General features: G+C 31.4%; 1 protein-coding gene and 1 long non-coding RNA gene across 12 annotated transcripts in view; one reads left to right on the forward strand and one right to left on the reverse strand.

The window, feature by feature from the left end:
- epha8 (eph receptor A8) overlaps positions 1 to 15,624 on the forward strand; it is a 336,681-nt gene that overhangs the window by 183,896 nt on the left and 137,161 nt on the right. The gene's annotated exons all lie outside the window — the stretch shown is intronic.
- The window catches only part of LOC147841877 (uncharacterized), a 174,321-nt gene that overhangs the window by 120,729 nt on the left and 37,968 nt on the right, over positions 1 to 15,624 (reverse strand). The gene's annotated exons all lie outside the window — the stretch shown is intronic.

Raw genomic sequence — 15,624 nt, forward strand, 5'->3', positions numbered from 1 at the left:
TTTTTTGTTTTACCTGATTTCTGGAACCGCTCTTTCCCGGACTCGAAATGCGGCCATACGTACCTCCGGCCACGTAAATTGCAGCCTACGTTTTCAGAATGATCTTGGGTTAAAAATTAGCTTAAAGAGGCTAATAATATAGAAAATTAAAAACAGCCTATATTTTAGCAGAAATAAAACAAGTAAGACTTTCTCCAGAAGAAAAAAATATTACCAGACATACTGTGAACATTGACTTGCTCTATTAAACATCAAAGAAGAAAAATTAAAAGGGAGGCTAATAATTCTGACTTCAACTGATTGTATATACATATATCTATATCTATCTATCTATCTATCTATCTATCTATCTATCTATCTATCTATCTATCTATCTATCTATCTATCTATCTATCTATCTATCTATCTATCTATCTATCTATCTATCTATCTATCTATCTATCTATCTATCTATCTATCTATCTATCTATCTATCTATATATATATATATATATATATATATATATATATATATATATATATATATAAATAACATTTTTAAAAATACAATCACATGAGGGTGAATAATTTGGACTTCAACTTTATACACCTTGTTGTTTACTATGAGGACTGTAAGAGTTGTGACCCGGTGACCTGATCCATCTTTTGGATACGTGACTGTTTTCCAGTTTTCCTGCATAGCATAGTGTTTTGTGTCTCAGGCGGAGGGGTTTGCGTGTGACGGAGACTCTGGCTTGACTGGGATGTTCTGCTCAGACACACTAAGTGAACACACAGTTTGCGTGATATTTCTGCCTCTGCAGTCACTGTCACAAACAGTTCAATACAGCGGAAAGAGCACTGAGGTGAAAGAGGGAGAGAGAGAGAGAGAAACACGGACAGACATGAGCTGAACAACTGAATGAAGCTTTTCAGGCAAAAGTTCAATGCAGAAATGTGTATTTTAACTTGCATCAACTTGATATTTAATAGCTTTTTTTAACAGTTTAAATAATTTTAAGTTACATTTTTATTATATCGCCTAACAGCAAGGTCACTGGTTCGAGTCTTGGCTGGGTCAGTTGGCATTTCTGTGTGGAGTGAATTGAATAAACTAAATTGGCGGCAGTGTATGAGTTTGTGTGTGAATGTGAGACTGTATGGGTGTTTCCCAGTACTGTGTTGCGGCTGGAAGGGCATCAGCTGCATAAAACATATGCTGAAACAGTTGTCGGTTTATTCCACTGTTTCGACACCTCATAAATGTGGGATTAAGCCGAAGGAAAGTGAGTGATTGAGTGAATATGTCATAATATATTATATATAACAAACATATAGTGTTAAAATATATTGGATTGCTTTATTAAAATGACTGTAATTTCACCTGTAATATGTTCTACAGTAAAAATCAATACTTTTGTTTATTGCATTGTTTAAATATGATGTTTGTTACCATGATGGGGTTAGTTGTATAAATGACACAGAGCGGTTTCTAAATGTTTCTTCTCGGCTTGTGGGAAAGCTTCTTTGTAATTAGCACTGGTTTACTGGTTTATTGTATGACCTTCTCATCCACACCTGCTTAAGGTTTTTGACTGTGTAAAGTGTAGATGTTTGTACTTCAAAACACTGATGTACAATACTATAATGAAATACTGTAAAATTTTGTGGTTTCTACTGTATTTTTATAGTAAAGTTCTGACAACCACTGCTGCCTTTTTTTCGTAAAATTTTATGGAGTGAATTATTTTGGTTTTGCTTTCTTTTCTGCTCTATTCTACTGTTTTATTACTTTTTAACTTTATTACTTACTCGAACAATCCTATGCTGCAAAATCAAATCAACTTGAATTAAGGAGACTGAGGATAGTTGTTTTTTTTTCTTTTCTTTTTTTAGACTCTTTAAAGCACTGAAGTTGAATATGTTGCAAATATTGAATCGCTTTTTCGCAATCAAGATATCTATAATACACAAACAAAAATATATATGTTATAAATATTTATTGAATTCTGTTGGTCTATTCTATTCTATTCTATTCTATTCTATTCTATTCTACATTGGTGAATGAGGAAATTTCCCCTATGCGTAAAGCAGAAAAGCGCTATATATAAATGTAAGGAATTATTATTATTATTATTATTATTATTATTATTACTACTGTTATTATTATTATAATAATAATAATTATTATTATTATTATTACTGTTATTATTATTATTATTATTGTTATTATTATTATTATTACTGTTATTATTATTATTATTATTATTATTATTATTATTATTATTATCTTTGTTAACAAAAACACAGAAAACTGAAAAAAAAACTGTCAAAATAAAACATGTAGCTAATAAAAAAACATTAAGTCGTTTTTTCATAAACAGTTTTTTAAGTGGGAAAAACAGCTATTTAGAGGCGTTTATAAACTATGCATTACAAAAACTCATAATAAAACAATCATTAAAGCAAGGGTTTCAAAATCAGTTGCTGGAGAGCTGCAGCTCTGTTCAGTTTAAATACAATACTTTGTGGGGAAAAGATAATAATAAACAATAATATAATAAAATAAAATAATACAAAAAATAATAATAAAAAACTATATATATATATACATAGTATCTTTTTTTCACAGTAAAGACTGTGATATAGGCTTTAAATCCTAAACTTTTTCCTGACAAACATTCAGTGAAATGTCTGACAACTAACCTCATGCAGGAAATAAACCTTTTTATTTGCCCTTTAATTCATCGCTAGCCACTTTAAAAGACGTTTTGCTGGAAATTTTTGTGCGAACGAGTTGCAATGACAATAGAAAACAAGACGAGAGGCATGTTTGAAATTTAAAACATCTCCGTTCGGTGCATTACCGCTGATGCGTTTGCTGTTTTGTTGAATTGTTCCATTAACCTGCACAAAAGTCCTTTGAAATCCCTGTCAAAATGCGTTTTTACCTGCCCTATGGAGTACTGGGAGAGCGGTTTTAAGCTGGAGTTTGAAATGCTCTGCATAAAGCATCCAAGTGATTTTTTTCTCCCTCAATAGTGTTGATTGTGTTCTGGAATATTCTTGTGTAATAGAGGAATTATGTTGACAGAGACGCTAAAACTGCATAAAGGGGCATTCGAAAAGTGCATTAGCAGAGAGGGAGAAGTTCTTATGAAGTCAAAATGTACTTTATTTTTGTCATCAGACATACTTATGACTACTAATATAATGAACACAATGTGGTTAAAGCACACGTACATTTATGTGGCTTAGTGGCTCAGTGGTTAGAACTGTTACCTCAGAGCAATAAGGTCGCTGGTATATTATTATTATTATTATTATTATTATTATTGCTATATTACTATTATTAGTATATAATAATAATAATAATATAATAATAATAATAATAATATAACAACAACAACAATAATAATAATAATAATAATAATAATTATTATTATTATTATTATTATTGTTATTATTATTATTATTATTAATAGAGTTTTAACTCGACTGAATCCTGTATTCAAAGTTATTTGAATAATAATTTGTATTACATTATATTGTTTATTTGTAGGTTTTTGGATATAATACTATTATTTTACATTGTGTGAATGTGTCTTGTTTAAAAAAAGTGTTAAGTTAAAAAATGTATTTAATCTCCTTGGTTTATTTTATTTTCTGAATACATTTTAATCAATTTACTTAAATTTATTATTATTATCATTTAAATTTTTTGTTTAATTTAATTTTATTCATTTATTTTTATTATTAATATTATCTATTTTATTTCATTCATTCATTCATTTTCTTTTCAGCTTAGTCCCTTTATTAATCCTTTATTAATGTTTTACACAGCGGATGCCCTTCCAGCCACAACCCAACACTAGGAAATTATTCCATTATTGTTGTTAATATTATTATATATTTTATTCATTTATTTATGTCATTAATATTATATATTTTATTTATTTATTTTTATTATAACTTTTTTTTTTATTATTTTATTTTATCTTATTTTATTGATTTATTCATTTATTAATTTTCTTTTCGGCTTGTTCCTTTTTTTAATCTGGGGTTGCCACAGCGTAATGAACCCCCAACTTACCCAGCATATGTTTTACGCAGCGGATGCCCTTTCAGCTGCAACCCATCACTGGGAATCATCCATACACACCCATTCACACACACACACACTATGGACAAATTAGCTTACCCAATTCACCTATATGTCTTTAGACTGTGGGCGAAACCGGAGCACTCGGAGAAAACCCACGCCAACACGAGGAGAACATGCAAACGCTTTATTTTATTATAATTATCATTTTTTATTATTATTTTATTATTGTTTTTAAAATTTGTCCTTAATTTCTTGTATTTTGTAATAATTTCTTTATATTGTATTTTTGTATTATTGTCTTTAATTTTATTTCTTATTTATTTTATTTTAAATTATTTTTATTTTATTTTCATTGCTTTATAATCATTTTTATTATTTATTTAATTATAAAATTTTTGATGATTTATTTTATTCATTCATTATTATTATTATTTTATTTTGTTATTGTTTTATACTTTTTATTAATTATTTATTTTATTATTTTATTATGTTTTATTATTAATTTTATTATTTTTCATTATTGTTTTTGTAACTTTTATTTATTATTTATTGCATTTATTTGTGTGTTTTTTATGTATATATTTTTATTAATAATTTATATTTTCTTTTCTTTTAGACCAAAATACATGATAGGTGATAGAAATAAATTTTTTATTCAAGTTGTATATGGCTGGAGTACAAATGATTAAGAAACACCAAAAGTTCTTCAAGTGTCTTCTCATCTAGACTTTGGTTCTCTCCTGTGTGATTTTCTAGATTGGCACTTAATCCAGAACGTCTTTGGAATGTGTATCAGTGGATCTGTGAAATTCATATTAGAAACTCAATCAGTTTTAGGCAGACAGTTTCTCACAAAAACCCTTTTGCATGCTGATAAATGAAGGGAATCGTGTTTGAAGAGTCTTTTTCCCCATGTGTGATTGGCACATTTCTGATTAGAAAAGATTAACAAGACTGTTGTTTTGTCAAATATTAATGCTCTGATGATTTTACAGCACACTTGAGGTTTTCAACATGAGGCTTTTGGTTTCATATTTATTTTTTCTTTTTTTCTTTCAATTTTAGCTTCAGGGAAACCTTAAGGTCTGAATCTAAATCAGTAAGAAGATGTTTTTTTTTAAAGCTGCTCCTACAGTAAATGGACTGAACTATTACTTCATTTATACCAATACATGATTGCGTCAGTCTTCCTACTGTTTAATTTGCTCTAATATTGTTTTCTTTCTTACAATTGTGCATCTTTAAGTGTGTCTCACACAGGTGAGTGGGCTTGACAAACCACCTATAGAAAACACAATCTCCTCTCTATATGCACTGGAAACTTTACTTAAACTCCATATTACAAGAACTCAATAAGGAAAACAGTGTTTTATTTATGAATGTACCAAAATCATGTTGCACTACTTCTGTTTTCAACACTAAATACCTCATCTGCACAAAATATTGCACAATTTGGTTTCTGTTTTATGTAAAGTAAAACTTGACTTTACTCGCATCTAATTGGGTGTTAAAGAATTTAAATTAACTTATTAGTTAATAAATTATTAATTAACCAAATTTTTCCAGTATCATCAAAAGGAATTAGTTACTGTCTTATATATTTAGTGTAATTTCTTTCCCATGTTTTAAACTTACAAAACTCCACCATTTCAGTCTTTCTACATTAAATGTCATGTTAATATTTGATTTCTTTGTATTTATTCATAAAGTTTCTAGCAGTTTTGGCTTTTATTCAGTCAGTGATTTAATTGGCTTTACAAATCATTACAGAAAAAAATATCTAAATTAAATAAAAATAATTAAAATTAAATTTAGTGCTGGGTAAAAATCTATTTGTTTATTTGTTTGTTGTGTTTAATTGTGATTTAAGCTTTGCTTACCTTGAATTTAATTTAATTTAATTTAATTTCATTTAATTTCATTTAATTTCATTTAATTTAAAGCCCCATAATACCTACTGAATATAATTGTAAATATTAAAAGTTATAAGTTAAATAAAGTAATGTTTATTTAAAAAAAACATAATTTTAACACTTTTAATTTGCAATAAATTTTTTTTGTTAATTTACTTTCAATTTTTCGATAATTCATAAACAATTTTTAATTAAATATAGAAGAAACACAGAGAAGAAATTATTAATTATGAATTATTTATTATTATTATTATTATTATTTGCATTTGCATTTAACACAATTTCGCCTTAGAAATAGTAAAAACAAGTGCATGGTCCTTATAGTTTTTTTTTTTTTTTTTTTAAATAGTTTTAGTATGAATGAATCAAAAGAAACATTTCCGAAGAACTTTGCAAGAAACTACAGATTTTTTGTCTGTGCAGTAGACTAGTGGACTCAGGGAGTCCTGAGTTTGAATCCCGGCTCGATGACATTTCCCTACCCTATGCCCCTATCTTTCTTCAAATTTGATTCCTGTCTCAATACTGTCCTATCTAATAAAGGCAAAAAGGCCAAAAATAAGTAAAAAAAAAAAAAGAAGCTACCAATTTTTAAAAAGTATTTTATATATATATATATTGTTTTTTTGCCATTAAACTGAATTTTGACTTAAAGTAAAAGCAAAGGTCACACTTTACAATAAGGTTTCATTTCTTAATGTATTTACGATCATGAACTAATAATAAACAATACTTAGTACTGCATTTAATAATGATAATTCAACATCTTCTAATGCATTATTAACATCCAAACCCATGCGTGTTAACATTAATTAATGCACCTCGAGTTAACATGAACTAACAATGAACAACTTTATTTTCATGAGCTAATTTGAACTAAAATGAACAAATACTGTAATAAATATGTTGTCTGTTTGTTCATGTAAGTAAATGCATTACTATTTACTGATACAACCGTACTGTAAAGTGTTACCAGAACAAGTGCATGATGCACATATATTTATATGATTTCAGTTTGATCGATTTAAATGAAGCATATCTAGCATATTTACTGATTTTATTTTATTTAGTATTTTTCTTTTAGCGTTGAACAGAGTTTTATTTGGTGTGCGATTTAAATTCCAGACACTTGCGTTTACATCAAAGCTTCAGCATCTTAAAAAAAGAAAAGAGGGAAGACAAGTGACTGCTGAAGTGTGTGTGTAAAAAAAAAAGAAAGCAAATCCTTATCTTCCCAGTGAGGAAACAATAATTCCCGAACAGGACTGTCAAATCCTTTCAGTCTGTTTCTGTCGGCGCGGGAGGCTGAAGGAAGAGCTGTGGTTTTCCTCTGTAATTGGGGTTTCAGTATCGCAAAGTTCAAGCACGATTTCAGGCGACTTACGCACAATTTCCTGGTCCTGCTGTTTTCAGGTATCGAACCGCCTTTCTTCTGTAGAACGCGTCTTTCTGCTCTGATCTGTTTAGTGCTTCTTTTTTACTGAGCGTCTGCTGTTGAAGAAATGACAGGACTGAATCTGAAGCGCTTTATTAAGAAGTTTCAGAGCTCCTACTGGCTTTTTCTATTATAAAATACAACTTCATTTATCCTGTAAGGCTGTAGAGTTTTACAGTACATTCATGCATTATAGAAGTGAGATGGTGAAGCAAGAAAATAATATTTTATAGACTATTTGTTTGTTTGGATATTAAAAAATACTAAAACAATCTAAAAATAAATAAAAGTTAAAAAAAATACCCTATAAAAAAAATAAATCGCCTTCCAGAGAGTAACAAGTTATAATTCTCATGTAAAATTGATCATCAGAAACATTTTTCTTAGCTTTCTTAAAGTGGGTAAACTCAAGTTTTGATTTTGATTAAACTGTCTGATTTACATCATTTAAACAAAATCATATAAACAAAAGTATAAAATCTTTCAGTCTGTTAAAAATATACTTTAATTGAATTAATTTAATTATATACCTACTGTTATTCAACAGTAATAAATTATTAAATATATATTCCCTATGGATTAATTTCAATCCAAAATTCATAAAATTTGGCAGCAGTTTAATAATTAAAATAAAATTTAATTATTGTATTATTTTTGTATGATAACATTTTGTAAATGTTTGTTAAACTTACTAGCAATCTTACTTTTTAAAAGAACATAAAAAATATGTAGAACATATTGTAATAATATTAGTTTAATACAGAGCTAAATAAAATAATGTCTTTGATTAAAAAAACATTTAATTTAATAATCTTTAATTAAAAATTTATTACATTGGTTTAAATTTTATATATATATATAATTTTTTAAATTTTAATTAAAACACATTGAGAATTATAATACTATAATTAATTTAATAATAAATGTATAATTAATGATTTATTTATATTATAATTTATATTATAATTTATTATTATATTAATTATAATATAATTAATATAATAATGAATATAATAAAGTTCAACTACATTTTGAATTGGATGAGTTTAATCATTACAATTTGCAGTTATCAATTAAAGTAATGAGGATGTTATTGTTAATGTTCCAGTTTATTGAAGTTAAATGATACAATGTTGATTTGATCTGTCTACTGTACATGCATTAAAAATTGCATAATCAAGTTGGCTATGCAAGCCATTTAAAATGAAATGATTTTAAACTGACTTTAAAGCTTAATCTTGCATCATTTTGTAAACCAATAGAGTAGAAATTGGTTAAATTATTTTGAGTTAAAGCAAATTTAAAATGTTGTAATGACTTCTTGGTCTCATAACCTTGCATTTATTCATAAAATTAACAATATATAATATAACGTGGATAAATGCAAATATCACAACTCCAGAAGATTGTTAAATTAACAGATTTATTTATTAACTTATTAATTATTTTTTATTTATTTATTATTTACTTTTTTCAGATTTGTTTGATATTAAATTGATTTGAAAAAGAGAGTTGAATCTTACATAATAAGTAATTGAAAATACAATGCAAATACATATTAGTCATGATAATTAATGGAAATAAATATATTAAATATCCCAGTTCAGTAAAGTGAGTGTAACTTGATGCTTTTTTTTTTTTTTTTTGCATGTTTTTCTTAACTGTACAGTAAAAGCATAGCTGAAGTCTGCATGTGGCTCTCAGTGTAATCGGACATTTGTGTCTTTGATAAGTGTTTATTGGGCTGTGGGTGAGAAACACAGGCTTTTCAGGCAGGCTGCAGTGCTTTAGTGTTTGGGCCGATAAGACAGGGAAGTTGTGGGTTCATTTCCCACAGGAGAAGGACAGGGACACTGAGATCTTAGAGCATTACTCAGTACTTCAATCCTCAGGCTTTTTGTTGCAGTCTACTAAAATATATCCAATATCTTTTTCAATCATTTGGGTTAGGATATTTCATTTTATTTTATTTTATTTTATTTTATTTTATTTTATTTTGATAATTCAATTTAATTTGATTTAATTTTTATTTAAAAAATGAATACATTTCCCCACAATAATGCCTTAATTATGCTTATTAAATTAAATATTAATAAATGCATTTTTATAGACAACCAAACTAAAGTGAACCATTTTTTAGAAATTAAATTTTTTTTAAAGATATTTGTTGTAACAAATATATTTATGTAGTATTATACAGCAACATTTTAAATATGCTCATCACATTGTGCATTTGTTATTAATATTTTTAATTTGTATGTGAGCTTTTTTTTTTTTTTTTTTTTTTGCATTGTATATTAATTGGTTAAAGTTAAATCTGAGCATATGAGCAAGGACAGTTAAAGTTATTTCTCACCTAAAATTGAAAATATATTAACTATTTACTCAAGTGGTCCTAAACTTTTATAAGTTTCTTTATTCTGTAAACTTATTCTTTTTTTTTATTCTTATTCTTATTTATTCTTTATTCTGCACACTGCAGCCGGTGACTTCCATAGCAGGGAAAATACTATGGAAGTCAGTGATTACAGGTTTCCAACATTCTTCAAAATATCTTCTTTGTTTAACAGAAGATAGAAAAAGTAAAGGGTGAGTAAATGATGACGGAGTTTTCAGTTTTAAAGTAATTGTCCTTTTAAGCATCTAAACATTACCTCATGTTCACCAGCCGGTCCATCATCTTTCCAGGTTTGCCTGCTGTAAGCTGTTTCTCGTAAACCATCCAGCAATATACCTGATAGACAGTCTTCACTAACAGTACTGTTGACAATGTGTGTGTGTGTGTGTGTGTGTGTGTGTGTGTGTGTGTGTGTGTGTGTGTGTGTGTGTGTGTGTGTGTGTGTGTGTGTGTTCGCCTGCGTGTGTGTGTTTGTTTGCAGTAGTGAACTTGAGGTATGAGGATTTCTAAATCAATACAGATAGTTTGGTGCTTGTGTTTACCAGCAGGCATAGCTTCAGATCTCTAAGCACTCAAATGCCTCAGTTTGGATGGAGATTTGATTCACAGGCTTAAAATAAAGGCAAGATACTGCAGGTGAATCAGGTAAAGAAAAAAACTACTAATAAATTAATAGTGATTATTATTTTTTTTCCAGTTTATTGATTTTACTAAGATATACAAATATTTATGGTTTAACTCAGTATATCAAATATTCAAATGAGCCATTGTTTATTTAAATATGTGCTCATTTACATATATTGCTAGCACTGAATTCTGAACATTGGTATAAATCAGTTCTGTCAAAAGGTTTTACATGGGGGGTTTTGGGCATCTCTTTTCATCACTCCATAATCTGAAAAATCATTTATGAACATGTCCTACAGTAAAAACCTTCAAGTTATAGATATGAGTAAAGTTTTGGTGTGTTTAAATGAGGCTCACATGGAGATGTATGGCTTTCTAAAAACAGTTCACAGAAAGAGAAAAGAGAGAATGCCTACACTGTTTATTATCTTTATTTTGCCAAAGCACACACGTTTGTTGTCATTGTGAGTGTACACAAAATAACCTAGACACCTAACAGATTCGATCTTATCTGTACGATCAAAAATGAAAGTGTAATTTCAGTTATTTTCGGCACTATGAGGAGAGGACGCATCAAAACGCGTATACGCGGTCTTCGACCCCTGGGGGTTAAACACCTGATTGAAAACACACTCAAGCGCAGGTTGCCAGATTGACGACACTAACAGAAGTGTGCCTGACTGTCGAACTTAAAGGCTGATATGAGCCTTGTTCTATGTAAAAGCAATGGCACGCGATAGAAGGAATATTTTCTATTATAAAAGGAGTCCTAACCAACACCTGAACTTTATATTTTAGAAATGGTTTTCATTGCTTGCAGCTGAATAACAGGAGATGTGTTTAAATGAGGCTGAAATGGAGATTTATGGCTCAGCGCAGGAGAAAAAACACATCGAGTAAAATGGCAACACTAGAATAATAGTCCATTAGTTAACGTATTTACTAACATGAACTAAGTGTGAATAATCTTGTGAAGCATATATTAATCATAGTTCAACATGAACTAATGCGTTATTAAAATCCAAAGTTGTGCTCTTTACATTAGTTAATCACTCTCAATTATTTAATTATTTAAAAGTATTTAATTTGCATAACATCAACTCATTTGAATAAAAACCATCATTAAGGTATTACTAATTGTTTGTACATGATAGTAAACGCATTACCAAACATTAAAGGTGCAGTATGTAGGTTTGACACTCAGAGCTCTATTTTACGGATCTAGGCGAAAAGTATAAAGCGCAGGGCGCACACATTAAGGGCATGTCTGAATTCACTTTTGCTATTTTAAGGACGGAAAATGATGCTCTGCGCCGCGATGCATAATCGTACAGGGTTGAGCTTATCTTCTTAATTAGTTATGGGTGTGTTTTGAGAATAAACCAATCAGAGTCTCATCTCCCATTCCCTTTAAGAGTCAGTTGTGTCACGCCATGATGCATTTGCTATATACAAGGCGGAAAAACTGAACACTTCACTAGCGAGAAAACAGTTAAACAGCATCTGCAGCTAGAGGATAAAGAATGAGCCTTCTCCACGTTGCTTTCACTTTCTCTGTGGATTAGGAAACGTGTTATAGGCATAGACATCCATTAGCCTACATAATTAATTTAGTTAGTTATGCCCTTCCAGCCGCGACCCAGTACATGCAACCACTGCCACCATGCTGCCCAATAGCAACTTTTAATTTAACTCTACAATATAACTACAGCAGAGTCAAGCCTTAAATAGGAAAATTATCAGAACTCTTTGAATATTTGGAAGTGAGATGCTAATGGTCTAATCCAGTGGTTCTCAAACTGTGGTACGTGTAATCCAATAGTAATCCAATATCAATGTCATATGTACATGCAACATATATTTGGTTCACATATTAATATGATGACATATAACCTATATTTATGAGGTCCAAGCAACATTTCCAGGTTTTTATTTGATTTTTTTTTACATATAAGCACAGTACAGTGTTAATGTTCAAACTATTTATAATGTTAAAAGTGGCTGATAATAATAAAATTTTTTAATAATAGTAGTTAATCTGTCACGATTTTAAACTGCAGAGTTGTAGCTGCCTTACTGGGCCTACTACGCTACTGTATTTCAATACTGGTCGTTATGGTGGTACTTGGAGGGACAATTTTTTTCTGAGGTGGTACTTGGTGAAAAAAGTTTAAGAACCACTGGTCTAATCTGTTTCAATGATCTATGCCAGTGGTTCTCAAACGTTTTTCATCAAGTACCACCTTAGAAAAAAATTGTCTCTCCAAGTACCACTAAAATGAGCAGTATTGAAATACAGTAGCATAGCAGGCCCAGTAAATCAGCTACAACTCTGCACAGTTAAAAAACCTGGCAGATTAGCTCAGAAATTTAGGCTATACATCATATATGGCATATTATATACATAATTTTTAATCCATTTTGAAATGTATGTAGCATGTACATATTTCATTCCTCCCTGTACCACTAGAAGGAAGCCCGCGTACCACTAATGGTACACGTACCACAGTTTGAGAACCACTGATCTATGCTAAGCTAAGCTATAAGTGCTCCCGCCAGACCTGCAGATTGGCTAAATGGTTTTAAAAATGCTAAAACCAAGCTGTTTAACCTATATAAAAAAAAAAAAATCAGGGTCCCACTTTATATTAAGTGGCCTTAACTAATATGTACTTACACAGGATCTAATAGTTTGTTACAATGTACTTATTGTGTAAATACATGTATTTATTGTGTACTTATGCTTGATTAAATACATGTATGTAATTACATCTGTAATTAACTTCTGTAATTACATTTGTAAATACACTGCAGACCATTTCCTACACCTTAACCTACCTTTTAACCTACCCACACCACCAAACCTGTCCATAACCCAACCCTTATCCTAACTCAAGAGCACCACAAGTGTTCTCAAATACATTATAAACACAATAAGTACATTGTATTTATTTTTTGATGTAAGTACATAGTAGTTAAGGACACTTAATATAAAGTGGGACCAAAATTGGTATTTTAAAACGTTTATAGCCTTGTATATCCTCCCTCCACAGCTTTGCCATGTCCACTTTAGCAGGATTTTTCCAAACTGTGGTAATAACAAGTATTGTGTAAGAGGGTTTCATGACCCTTCACTCAGTCTACCTGTTTGGTTTGGATGATTTCCTTTCACTTGCCTCTTCAAAAATACACTTTTTGTTCCCCAGACAAGTGTTAATGTCACGCCCTGCGCGTGAATCTGTTATTTGCTCTTGCTAAATGCATTCCACATTTCTATGCATGACCTTATAATGAAACGATGTGTCAGTCCATGCAATTTGCTCTCTGCCCGATGCACGATACTGTGAAAAAACAGCCTCTTGATGCTGTTTTTTAGGTGGAAAGAAAGGAGATGGAGAGGGAAAGTGCTAGAACGAAAGGAGATAGATGGCGTTTCGGTGTAGTGTAAAATGGAGTGGCCCACAGCAGACATAAATGAATGCCTGTGTTGAACTTTATGGCGATGCTCGTGCCGTGACAATCTAGTGCCGGAGCCGGAGGGACTGTTTCTGTCACGCTGACCAGATGCAGCTCCGTGTGATGGAGAGCCAGAACTCCTGTGTGTGTTTGTGTGCCCTCAAACGCTTATTCCTCACCCTGCAGAAAGACACCGTCAAACTGGAGATCAGGCCGGTCTTAAGTGAACGAGCTAATCTGGTTTGAAATAATTGGATTAGGTTTAGTCCACACATAAAAAAAAAAAAACACCGACAGTTGCTATCAATTGCACCAGACCAGGATTAAACTTTATCAGAAAAGACACCTTTTAAAGATTTGTTTTTCATAAGAATTATACACTCTCTGGCCACTTTATTAGGTACACCTTACTAATACCGAGTTGGACCCGCTTTTGCCTTCAGGACTGCCCTGAACCGTGGCATAGATTCAACAAGGTATTGGAAACATTCCTTAGAGATTTTGCTCCATATGGACATGATGGCATCACGCAGTTGCTGGAGATTTGTTGGCTGTGCTCTATTGGATTGAGATCTGGTGACTGTGGAGGCCATTTGAGTACAGTGAACTCATTGTCATGTTTAAGAAACCAGTCTGAGATGATTCATGCTTTATAACATGGTGCGTTATCCTGCTGGAAGTAGCTATTAGAAGATGGGTACACTGCGGTCATAAAGGGATGGACATGGTCAGCAACAATACTCAAGTAGGCTGTGGCGTTGACATGATGCTCAATTGGTACTACTGGGCCCAAAGTGTGCCAAGAAAATATCCCTCACACCATTACACCACCAGCCAGAATAGTTAATACCAGGCATGATGGACCCATACTTTCATGTTGTTGAGGCCAAATTCTGACCCTAAAATCCGGATGCCTCACAGCAAGAAGGTAGCTGGGTCACTGGTTCAAGCCTTGGCTCAGTTGGCGTTTCTGTGTGGAGTTTACATGTTCTCCCTGTGTTCGCATGGGTTTCCTCCAGGTGCTCCGGTTTTCCCCACACATGCGGTACAGGTAAATTGGGTAGGCTAAATTGTCCGTAGTGTATAAGTGTGTGTGAATGAGTGTGTATGGGTGTTTCCCAGAGATGGGTTGCGGCTGGAAGGGCTTCCGCTGCGTAAACACGTGCTTGATAAGTTGGCGGTTCATTCCGCTGTGGCGACCCTGGATTAATAAAGGGACTAAGCCGACAAGAAAATGAATGAATGAATACCTTCCATGAGCTCATTTCTAAGCACATTTATTCTTGTGTTCATCATATTTGTTGTCCTTTTCTGTCATTGACCTGTTTGAGTCTAAATACAGATTAATTGCGACATCAAGACACGTTCAGTTTTTGTGGGGCGCGACTCTTCAAGTGCTTTCGATGAGTGTGTGAGATCGAATTGGGGAATATTTTCGAGTGGAGACTGTTTCTTTTTTTCTCTCCTCCATGTCACGACTCAAAACAATGTGATCTAGCACTCCCGAAACTCCGTCTGATCCTCCGTGATGGATTTCTCCCTCTCTTTTCACGGTGGAAATGTACTTTAAAGCTCATAATCTGCACATAAATCAAAGGTTTAACCTAATTCGCGATGGGGTGAACGTGGTGGCGAGGTCTCCACATCCGCAATGTTATTGATGCTTCGCGCACGCACATTCATCACATTAAAAAAGTGACGAATAACTTCA

Source organism: Danio rerio, chromosome 11 (genome assembly GCF_052040795.2).
Source record: "Danio rerio strain M-AB ecotype USA chromosome 11, GRCz13ab, whole genome shotgun sequence".
NCBI classification, from domain to species: domain Eukaryota; kingdom Metazoa; phylum Chordata; class Actinopteri; order Cypriniformes; family Danionidae; genus Danio; species Danio rerio.